Here is a 12345-nt window from a genome sequence, read left to right as displayed (position 1 = left end):
ACCAGCTCAGACACAGTAAGTGATGCCTCAAACAAGGTGGCAGGTGTGAACAGATTCCCAAAAGCTGTCCGCAAATACACACACACACACACACACACACACACACACACACACACACACATTCTCTTAAAAAAGAAAAGCCACCATATTTAATAAAATTCGCATCTCAGCATTCATTCTTCCTGTCCAACTGAACTGAAGCTGTTTGGGTGACATGGCTATGCACACCGACTCAGGGGCCCTCGTCCTAGTCACTCATCCATCATCCTGAAGGGTGGAGGACGGAGAGGGGATGGCCACATCCTGAACATGGAGCCTACAGGGAGCTATGCAAGCTTTCTCCTCCATGTCGAAAATATCTCAGGCCGTTTAAAGGCGATGGTGAGAAGACAGACAAACTCTGTCTGGTGGCTACACAGCACCCTTACACCTGAAGCTGAGGCAAGACATTGGTTCAGTTGGGTCAGGATCCTGCCAACCACCGGCAGCCCTCATCTGGGTAGTGCATGAAAAGCCCTTTTACACCCCTGCCCATTAACTATTGTCCATAACAGAAAACCAGGAGATTAAATCTTTTTAACGTTTTAAAAGAGGTCTTACTACACAGGGGAACTTTTCTCACTGATTCTTCATAAACCAGTCCATCTCCATCATCACAGCCACATTCTAAGACATCTTCGTTACCCTGTATAAATGAGATAGTGTCGCTGTGAAAGCTAATACTACAACCCGGCAGGAGAGCAGGGAACCCATTTCCCAGAGTGCTAGGAAACACTAGTGTCTTCAAGGCTCATTAATTCTGCCAGTTGACTGAGCCACTCGCATGTGCGGGAGCCCTGACAGCGCCAGAAACATGAAATTCTAGCGAGGTGACCCTTGGCCCCAAGACCTGTCCTGAAGGAAACAGGCTACTGTGGAGGAAATGGGTGGCGGTTACATGTGCCTCACACCCCCACAACTCCCACTTCCCTCCGGCTGCCCTAAAATCCTGGGCTCCTCTCCTTCACTGAGAGAAGCCCACTGCTGCCAGACAGACCCGTCCTGACCCACAGGGAGAAAGTCACTAAGGGCCAAGAGAGCAACACTGTGCCCTCCCAGGGGTGAACTGCTGCAGGACGTGCTCCTCAGCCCATGTGTCTGCTTGTGAAGTGCCCCAAGTTCTTCTCCTGGGGTGTTGCTTTCTGTTGTGTCTGGAAGGTTCTCAGTGGCCACCACAGTGCTGTTGAGACCTGCGGTCAGGCTGTCTGCACCCTTGGTGCGTACCGATTGACAGGACGTTTGTCTTATCAATATATCGTCTCCTCTCTGGATCTGGCTCTTGGAGGCACATCTAGAAGGCCCGGCAGTTACCGAGTGGAAATGCCCTCAGACTGCCATTCGCCAGCCTTCCTTCCGACGACCACAGTAAGACTCCATCCCAGAATCTATCTGAGTTAATTATGTGTTGTCAGAGTTGGGGGGTCAAAATTAACACTAATGAATGATGTGAAAAGAACAAGCAAACAGAGGACACAGATATTTAATCCCAGTACTGGGGTGGGAAACCAACTGAAGAAAAGCATGAATAAATTCAGAATAGTAATTTTGAAAGGCTTTGAGCAATCTAAATAACTTATCTGCCCCGTTAAAGGGATTGTCTCTCAGTTTACCACACCTTCTAAAAACCTTCCCCAGCAGCTGTCAGGAAAACGCTTTAGTACAAATTCCCAAACGTACTTATTTCTGCCCTTCCTTCTCCAAAGATTCCGGCTGTTACCTCTTCTGCAGTCCCGGAGGCCAGTAGACTCCTCCTCCCGCACTCCTTCAACTGGACTGGACTGGAGGAGGTGCTGCCCTTGGTAACACTCATAACTGTAAAACCATTGATTGTCTAAGCAGTTCCCAAAGCTGAATGCTCACAGGCGGCTGGTTCCAGAGGAGCCTTTCGTGACTCTGCACTGCCCCTGAGGAGACGCACCTCCAACATTTTAACACTGTTTTAATATCTCTAAAGCTACACAGAGTTTTTCTTTGGTAGAACATGAAATCAGGCTTCAAACTAGATGAAATACAAAACCACTTCTCTTTCATGTCCATAGCAAATCTTGGGCTGTCCTATCCTCTCCGTTTTGCTGCTAGTGGAAAAGAATCACAGGCTAAGAGTAATTTTTCCAAAATTACAATGTGAGCGTTTTGGGGGCTTGGTGGGGCACGCTCTTCACACAGGGAGCCACCTCCCCGTGTGACATTACAGGGTCAGTGTTTTGTCACCGGTGCTCCAGATCACAATCACACTCTTTAATGATGTCCCCTCACCTCTGCACCCTCTCTCTCTAGTCTCATATTAAAAAAATAAGGGGCCAGGCGGGGGTGGCGCACGCCTGTAATCCCATATGGCCAACAGACCAGGAGGAATTGGGGCCTAAAAATTACTTTTAAAAATCTGTTTTAATTGTTGAATATTTTACAAGAATAAATGAATCAAAATGTCTCTTAGTTCAGAATACACAAATAACATTTCCAATTAATTACTTATATAAAAAGCAGTGATAAAGCCGGGCGGTGGTGGTGCATGCCTGTAATCCCAGCACTCTGGGAGGCAGAGGCAGGCGGATTTCTGAGTTCGAGGCCAGTCTGGTCTACAGAGTGAGTTCCAGGACAGCCAGGGCTACACAGAGAAACCCTGTCTCCAAAAACCCAAATCCAAAAAACCAAAAAAAAAAAAAAAAAAAAAAACCAAACAAAAAAGGGACTAGTAGGAATTTAAGAATCTATTCTCATTTCCTAATACATTCATTTTCTGCACAATTACATTCACTTAATTATGCTTTCGCCCCTTTAAGTGGCAGGCATGCCTCCTCTGAGCCTACCCATGGCCCCTTCCAAGGCTATATCTTTCTTACAGTGGCCTCTTTTGACTTCTTATAATATTCTTCCTAATTCCTGTGTGTGGGCTTGGATAGAAAAGGTGAAATCACATTCTGTCTCCTCTTCTGGGTTTTCTGGGTACAGGGCAGGTAGCTAGCTATAGACCTGCCACCCCCTCACCCTGCACAGAAGGACCCCACCCTAGCTCTGAATTTCCCATCTCTACCTTATGTGCAGAAGCTAGCTAGGCTCCCACTGCAAACGCACACATCCATTCCAACCTTCTCCCGCACTGGCTTTATCCCTCACTACTAGGAGCGGCCGAATCAGGGCTCCAGCCACTGGCGGTTGGAGCTTAAAGGTCATCCCAGACATCCCTTTTGTAATCCCACAGCCGTGGAATGGCCACATCTTCATTAGTTTTGTCTGGTTTTTGTTCGTTTTCCATTTTATCAAAGGTTGATCATCACATAAGAGAAAGCTTTTATTAAAAAAAAAAAAAACAAAAACAAAAAAACCTGTAACATACCCCACCCAATTCCAAATTCATGACCAAGCTTTCTTGGTGATTTCTCAGTGCCTCTGCATTACAGCACATGACAAAATCTCAACTGTCCATCTGAACTGCTGCACACCACCATCCTCTCAGGCTCCGTCAGGAACGCCCGCCAAGGTCACACAGGAATAATGGCCGTTCCTCAGCTGCACTGCCCACACTCTGAGCTTCACAGTGACCCGTGGCCACGGCCCTGGGTGGTATACGGCTGGCACTTACACCACTGCAGAATTTCCACTGGACGGGGCTGCTAAACCTTGCTTATTCACCTCTCCATATCAACACAAGCCCCATGTTCTGCTACCCCACCCGAGACCCCAGAGTGCCTGTAATTACACACACACACACACCCACACACACACACACACAAAAGCACCAAATAAGGGGCTGATATAAAAAAAAAAAGTTTTCTTTCAATCTAAACAAATAAAGGAACTTGATTTTAACTAAATGAATGACTTAATTTAATGCCTAATTATAACAGTTTAGGATAATTAGCTATTCTCTTTTTTCTTCTGGTGTTTGAAACTGAAAGGAAAAATAGCCGTGCCAGTCTGAAATAATTCTGCTCTGCAGAGGCACACATTAAAAAAACCACAGACAGACAAGGAGAAGGAAGGAACAGTTTGAATAAGTAGATCCTTAAAGTTTCTGAGATTGTATGAAAAAAGAGGTATAGCATAGGAGCTCTAAAATTAAGGAAAATATAGAAAATAAAAAATATATAGAAAATAAAAAATAAATAAAATTAAGGAAAACTGTAAATAAAGCATTTAAAAATTCAGTATAAGACCATGTTGCTGCATAAGCATGCCGGTCCTTTTATATCTCCCCTTCCCAAATATGACCACAAGCATGCGCTGACACCCTGAACTAAGAAACACACAGATGTTTACTCAATGCTGATGTGTGTTATGTGTTCCTTCTCTCAATTCAGGAGTATCTCGAACATCAGCAAGACTACGGAGAGGAAGGAGAGGCCACCAATTCCCCACCGCACAGATGTGAGCTCTTCAAAGAGAAACACAAGGGTGTCCTTTCAACTCTAGGAATCACACAGAAAAGAGATGTAGGAGACTTCAACAGGCAAAGATTCCTGGAGTCTGACAGGGTCTGAGGCTTTCTTCCCAGGGGGCCTCCAGTCTCAAATCCCATTTCCAGTTTATAAAATCTCAAAGCTGAGCTGCTACACCCTCCAAATATGGCAGTTCCCATAATGGATGTAGTCACTGAAGTTTGAGCCCTTCAGCACAGCGTCTTTTATGTAAACGAGTGCCCCGAAGATTCTGCTTGCTTCTGCAGAGCCACATTGCAGACTGGCTGTGCCCTATCTCAGTACACACCTAAATGATCGGCTTGGATCCGAGTATCGAGATTCCTGGTTCCATTTCTTTCTTTAAATTAATGGATGGCATTGCAGAGTTAAGTAGTTGCTGAAAATATTTCATGAGTTTTTGCTACAAATCAGATCACTGATGGCCACATGAGACTGAATATTTCTACTACCCAATAACAGCAAAAAAGGAATACAGACTGAAAAGAATAGACTTCAGAAGAGATGCTCTATGTTTCTAAACGTAGCCTTCAATCTTGGTACCACACAGAACACCAAGACATTCGCCAATCTCATCATTTTGACTTGTATTTTCTCCACCCTTTTATAGCTAAATCACCTTTTCTCTTCCCATACCTTTCCAACCCTCTTCTGCTGCCCACCCAGCTGCTTCCCGACAGACCCCAAACTTCAATTCTTAGTGAGGAATATAGTGGTCTAGAGAGTCAAAAGAATAGTTTTGTGTGCTTTTCAGTATGTCACAACCGTCTGATTTAATTTGAACTTTGTACAGCCTCAGATCGCCCATTTCTAATAAGATCCCATTGATTAAATCAGACATGGGTTTTTTCTTTTCGATTTCTAGAATGAAAAAAAAATCAATTTTAAATTGTAGAAAGCAAACATTTCTCTATGGTTGTCAGACTTAATTGCTACTTAGCTCAAACAATGTTAGGTATAAAAACAACAAAATCATGCCAAAAGAAATTCTCCTTTCTTCCCCTCCCCAAAATGATCCAGGATGTGCTCAGCCCAGGGCCTCAGGAACACTGAGCATAACAGGAAAAAACAGATAAATGGGCCCTCAATGTGCAGAGGATCCAGGTCTGGCTTTCTGTTTCAGTCAGTTAGAGGGGAGACATTACACAAGCCAGGTAACCTCTCTTGGCCTCAGATCGGCCAACTCGGTAGGAACCAATTGGATTAGACACTCTTGAAAGCAGTGTTTAACAGTAAGCCTCTTTAGTCTCTGAAGCACTTGGCAAGGCAGTCTCAAAATCAAACAGTGAACTTTGCCTGAAAACCCAGAGCCTTGTGCACAATCTCACCAGTGCATGTCAACATCTCTGGATAAGAAGACAGGAGAATACAGGATGTAGGAACCAGGTAGGAACTGAAGCATACTTCCATGAGATCTTAAACAGCTCTAACCTTTCCTCCAAAAAAGTCAAGCGTGAACTGAACTGTGAGACTTTCTACAAAAGTTGACACCCATCCTTAAAAAAGAAAAACTCCCCAAGGAATGTTCGAGAACCACCCTTATCTCCAGCTGCTTCGATCAGCTGCTCAGGGGAAGCAGAGGAGTTCTGATAAGACAGATAAACCACACTACTGCAACTCTCCTCAACAGCAGCAGCGTCAGCTTGGGACAGACAGAGCACAGCAACACAAAGGGCCAGCAGAGGGAATGAATCAGAAAAGCAGAGACACAACTGCCCGGACTTGTGAATGCGCTGCTTTCCTGGCAAGCTTGACTTCTAATCACGTGCTGCTTAAACGGGGTGATGGGAGAAAGCACCCCTCCGAAAAAGGGATGACCAGGAAAGCGCTCAAGCAGAGTCACATCCACACTGACAAAGCAAACTCTACTGGGTATTCCAAATCAAAGTTAAGGATCTCCAGATAGACAGTGAACCTGAGGGTCTCCAGTAAGCAGACAGACAGACAGACAGACAGAGAGTGAATCCAAGGTGTTCCTGGCACCCCTGCTGCACCATACAATAGGGCTGGAAGATGCAATGTGCATGCTTTGCACTGTCCATGCATGTCCTTATACCACATAGTAACACTAAGGGCAACATGTCAGCTCCAATCTGAGACTATCCTATGTTAGGAATTATAGAGAAAAAAAAATATATATATATATATATATGTAGTTTTATTATAGTCACCAAATTGCCTTGGTACCGAAGGCTCAGTGGGTGGAGGTGCCCAACGCCACACCTAACAGCCTGAGCTTGATTCCCTGGTCCCAGACAGTGGGGGAGAAGACTCCAGTGGGTTTTCCTTAACCTTCATGTGTTGGGCACTCTTCCTCTTCACAGACACAGATAAATGCTGGGGCTTGGTTTTTTGTTTTTTGTTTTAAGCTTTACTTTGTTAAGTAACAGTTTATGATCATAGGAAACAAAGCCTCTGGGTGCTCCCCAACACCACCCGCACCTCGCGCTACACAAGTATCCTTGGATGGGGCTGTGGTAAAATGTTTGATCCTACAATTCAATGTTCGAGTTGCTGGCCTTGAGTTTTATAACATGTTCAATGAATTTGACTTGGGACTAGGTTAGAATTCCCAATACTTTCTAAACAGCCCCAAACACACTTCTGTCATTGACATGAAATATTTAGGTTGACAATTCTCAGTATTGACAATTATAAAGTCAGTATCGATCAACTCTGAACATCTGAAGAGGCTCCATGCTCAACTCTGAAAATCTGAAAAGGCTCCATGCCCTGTATGCCCAGCCGGCTTTAATGTAAAATAAACAAACAGGACATCCATCTGATTAATTAGCAAATTTATTTTCCATTTTAGTAAGTGGTATGTATATGTATATATATTATGTATACTGGAGAATTACCTTTAAATAAATTTAAGATATTTAATTTATTTAAGGAGGTTAGAGGCAACTTGTGGAAGTCTGTTCTCTCCTACCACGTGGGTTCTGGAATCAAACTCAGTTCTTCAGCCTTACTGACTCGCTGAACCATTCTACTGGCCTTTAATAATTTAAGAATATTTTTTTGTAACTAATAATAAGCAAGTATTTTGTTGGTAGACCTAGTTCATAGACTTCATATACTCAAGTCACGGAAAAATTTCTTGTGCATGAGAGGGTTGAAGAGGAAAAGAGTTTACCCAGCAAACAAACAAAACAGAAAACCAATAAAACAGAGTTAAGAATGAGGCTTAGGGCTCTGGTAGTTTGATTCATATTCTTCCTTAGAATGCAAATCCTGAGAACTTGCCAGCCCTGTGGCTTGAAGCCAGTCACTCTGCCTCCGTTTATTTATCTGTAAGATGGGGACAACACTCTTCTGAAAGTTCCAGGGCTTAAATAAGTTATATCCACCATAAACAATGCCTGGCACATAGAAAATTGTCAGAAAGAGGTAAAAAAAAAAAAGCCTACAATAATTTCCATCTACCTAGTGCTCTAAATCATGGTCACAAAGGGCAAATCGGGTCTACTGAAAAGCCAAACTCATTTTAACCATTGTCTTCAAGCACCATTCCAAACTGAAGCTGTTGTTATTGTTGTTGTTTAGTTGGTTGGTTTTTGAGACAGGGTTTCTCTGTGTAGCCCTGGCTGCCAAACTTGCCTTTCTGAAAAAAATATTTGTGCAGAGGAGTCCTGGGTCAATTCTCTAGATTCTGGAGTCTAGAACTTTCTGTGGGGATAAAAAAAAAACGGTCCCAAGCACATTCCATTCAGCACGGTAGTGACATACTACCTGAAATGTTGGTGGTGCAGGCAACATTGTATCTTAAATGATGACTGAGCCTCACAGACAAGGCTATTTCCACCTTAACAGACCATGAGCCTAAATTATAAGAACTTAAGCAAAAGCCAGGGTCTTCCTTTTCCAATTAAGTCACTGTTATGTTTTCAGTGGAAGCCTGGTGACTATGACCTGCTAAAGCAATAACATCCTCTCACGATTCCCAGCACAGTGCAAGTTCAGAGTTAATAAATGGTCAGAAACAAAGAAGCAGGCCATCCCCTGCCATCTCAGAGCATCCAGAAGGCCAAGTTAAACCCACACCAGCATAAGCACCATTTGATACAATGATCGGAACTGCAAAGGTCCCCATTACCACCCCAGAGCTTCAAATGAAAAGCTACACCTTTAACAGGAGGCGGCACCCCCCAACCCCAGAAAGCACAGTTCAGAACACTTTCCCCTCTTTTAGAAACATGGGGGTTCTTCGCCATCTCCCCTGTCCATCACAAACAAAATCCATGTACCACCCATATCTGAAGTATAATGCCAGACTCCTGATTAGCTGCCCCTGTAATACGGTTTAATTATGATGACTGAACTAATAGGCTGACATCATAGACTTTTACAGGCTGACCCCATGTCATCCTGATGTATCATTTTGCACCAATTCAGTGCTGTAAATCAATTTAAGATCTCGAGCAGGTTGAAAAGGCTGGTAATGATGCTCTCTCTGCCTCTCTGGAGACTCCGCATTACACACAACTTACATTATTTATAAAGTCTCGGCGAAGCCTCCATTAGCCTTGTAAGACCACACAAATGAGATCTTTTATACATGCACACACAGCTCGGCCTTGATTATGTAGGCTACTGCAGCTCAAATATGCTCATCTAATTACGGCGGACTTTATTCCTCTTCCAATCTACCACATTATTGCATTTTATCTTGAGCCCAGAATAGATGGAAATCAAGATTAGAAACCAAAATTTAGTTTTTAACTAATATGTGTAACTGGGGACCGAGATTACTTCCCCTTAATGTTCACATGAACTTACCAGAAAAGGAATTCAAATTCCAAGACGAGCCAGAGTTTAGCATTTTTAATTGCCAAAAACAAAACAAAACAAAATCTGGCTACTTCTCCAAAATGTCAAGACCACCAACTCTCCAAGGATATAAAACTAGCGGACACTGCAAAAGGAAGTGTGTATTTGATTACTACCTATGGTTGCAGGGGTCAAAACTAAATCAAGGACAAATCGCCATCCTCGGAAGAAACCTGATCATCCTCCGGGAGCCTCTGGCACCCCCACCCCAGAAAAACCATCTCTCCGAGACCTGGTTTACAGTTTCTGAAGAAATGGAGACTTACACAGATGGCACTCCACCTTCACAGAAATATCATCTAACTGAAAATGAGAAAAGCAGAGACTGGGAGGGCGAACCGGAAAGGCAGTATCTATTCAGGCCTGGTACCCACATCATAGTAACGCTGGTACAAAACACATCCACACCAATTGAAAACACCCAGGCAGTGGACATCGCCTCTGCCTTGCCTCTTTGTGAATTGTTCCAGCACAGCTCATCAGCTTCCGGTACAACTTAAAGTGGTAATTATAAACACGATGAAAAATGAACCTGGTCAGGGAACAGTTTTCTCATTGTGCTGAGGTGTGGGCGCATTATCCACCACAGGCCCTTAGAGGCAGAGATGCTGGCCGTGCTGTGATTGTGCTTCAGCAACAGGAAGACATTACAGAAACCAAGCAACTCCTTTCAGTCCGTGCTTTGAAAACTTCAGATGTCACCCAGGAACCCAAGAGAGGGGAAAGAAAGAGGCCGGGGATTGACAACACGCACTCTACAACGATGCTCTCTTAGATGGCTGTGGCATAGGCTGGCATTTTCAGATGGAAAGCTCTTGGCTGGATTATTTTGTTCCGTGCATTTAGAAAAACTGCATGCGCCTCCGAATAAACAAAAGCCGCGACTACCATAGTGTCTGGATGTGGCCGGCGATAGTCCCTCCTGGCTCCCCAAGGCACCTCGGGGAGACGCTGGCCCCGCAGCCTTCACACAGGCCCGCGCTCTCACGCCCACCGCCCCCACCCCGCGACAGAAACACTAACAAAGACGGTCTGGACGAGAACAGTTGTTCTCGGCGCTCGGAACGCGCAGTGAGGCAATCGAATCCGGTAAAGGGAAAGGAATGAGGCGACACTGGGCTACGCAGGGGGTGTAGGCGGAAGGGGGGGGGGGAGACGCGAGGCCGCCAAACCATTGAATAAATCAGAGGGAACTACGCTGCGAACTTTCCTTAACCCCGATCCCCCAAATCAAGCTGTGTAGGGATCTGCAGGAGCGCGCGCGTCCATCCAGGGAGACCCGAGCTGAGCACAGCGCTGTCCCCGCCGAGGGTCTGCAGGCCGGGGCGGGGACACAATGGGGCTGCGGCCCGATGCGGAACGGGGGTCCCCGGAGAGCTGGACACGCCCGACAAAGAAGCGGGGAGACGGGGAGGTCTGGCGCAGGTTCGCGGCTGCGAGGCGCCATCATGGGGGGGGGGGGGGAATGCGTCCCGGAGCTCGTCCCAGATTCCCCTCAGCGCGGGTCCCTGAGTCTTCCCGGATCTTCCCGGGAGCCTGTCCCAGATCGACCCGGGAGTCCTCCAGAATCCCCTCGGAGCCTGTCCCCGATCCTCCCCGGAACCCGCCCGGGATGCCCCCCAGGAGTCCTCCCGGGATCCCCCTGGAGCTGGTTCCTGTCCCGGTGCGCCCCGCGCGGCACAGGACAAGTCCCTCTCGAGTCGGCTCGGGTACACTGGGCTTTACCGGCTCGGCGGCGCGCCCATCGGCGGGGACGCGAGAGACCCGGCGCCGGGTCCCGCGCTCCGATCCGCTCCCGGCCGCCGTCCCCGCGCTCTGCTTAAGCTCCCGGCCGTCGTCCCCGCGCCTCGGCCCTGGCCTCGCCTTGGTGCGCCCGCTCGCTCCCCGAGCTTGGATTGATCTGGTCGCGCTGGCGTCAGGCAGTCGGAACCGCCCAGCCTCCACAGCCCGCCTGCCAATACCCGGCGCACAACCCGCCCGCCGCTCGCCCTCGCTCACACGCGCACCGCGCGCGCCCGCTGCCGCTTAGGGATCCTCTCCAAATTCCTGGCCCGCGCCTGCCTCCGACTCTAGTCCCTGCCTAGTTGCCAGTCAAGTTCCAAAGCCTGTGTTGTTTTCTCCAGTATTCTTGAACGCGACCATCGAGCCCACCCAATCGACCTAAAACGCATTTTAAAGGCCCTGCAATCACTGACCCAGTGATTTACTGGCCCTCCATGTAGCATGAGCCCCAAATTGGGTGACCTAGCCCCAAATTGGGTTAACTACTAGGTAGTTGCATTTATTTTCATGTACCCTTCCTGCAGCAAATGAGAGAAACCATTTGTATGTTTGTTATAAGGTCTCTTGTAGCCCAGGATGACCTCGAACTCGATTTGAAGGGAAAAAGGCCTTGAACTTCTCTTCCTCCTGCCTCCACATCCTCAGTGTTGGGATTAAAGGTCTGCACTTATTTATAAGGTTCTGGGAATCGAACCCATGGCCTTATGCATGCTGGATAAGAACTTTGCAAATGAGCTTCACCCCCCAATCCCTTTATTTGCTTTCTTGCTTTCTTGTTTGTTTGCTTGCTTGCTTGCTTGCTTGCTTGTCTGGAAATGGGATCTCTCTCTATAGCCCAGGCTGGCTTTGGACTGGGAAATACCCTTTTAGTACTATGAATTTTTGGTGCAATCTTTTAGATGACAGTTTTGCCCCTGTTTCCACCTGCCCCCCCCCCAAAAAAACCCCACAAAACACACACACACACACAAACTCACATCTTACTGATCTGTTCAGATACCAAAAACAACTTCTTGAAACAATCAACTTCTTTCTTGGTCAGTTTCTGGAAGTTGGCATGAAATCTTGGATATTTATCATAATGTTGAGTTATGTTCAGAGAAGAACTATTCTAGGAGTAAATGTCCCACAAAACTCCCAAGAAAAAGAAAAGAAAATCACTACCAGCAATATAAAGAAATACCAAAGGCCACTACAAATTAATGACACTCTCCAATTATTCCTGTACCTTTACATGCCTAGCATTCTACTTAAAATTCTTATTAATTATTTA

General features: G+C 46.1%; 2 protein-coding genes across 2 annotated transcripts in view; both read right to left on the bottom strand.

Annotated features, from left to right (window-relative positions):
• Positions 1-11268, bottom strand: part of Smad1 (SMAD family member 1) — a 62298-nt gene extending 51030 nt beyond the window's left edge. The window contains exon 1 of the mRNA XM_052166199.1: positions 11016-11268. The gene's annotated coding sequence lies outside the window, so the exon portion shown is untranslated. The remainder of the gene's footprint in view (positions 1-11015) is intronic.
• Positions 1-12345, bottom strand: part of Mmaa (metabolism of cobalamin associated A) — a 441074-nt gene that overhangs the window by 113527 nt on the left and 315202 nt on the right. The gene's annotated exons all lie outside the window — the stretch shown is intronic.

This window comes from Apodemus sylvaticus, chromosome 21, assembly GCF_947179515.1.
Source record: "Apodemus sylvaticus chromosome 21, mApoSyl1.1, whole genome shotgun sequence".
NCBI classification, from domain to species: Eukaryota; Metazoa; Chordata; class Mammalia; order Rodentia; family Muridae; genus Apodemus; species Apodemus sylvaticus.
Note: the sequence above shows the minus strand (reverse complement) of the source record. Positions and strands in the feature narration are given on the sequence as shown.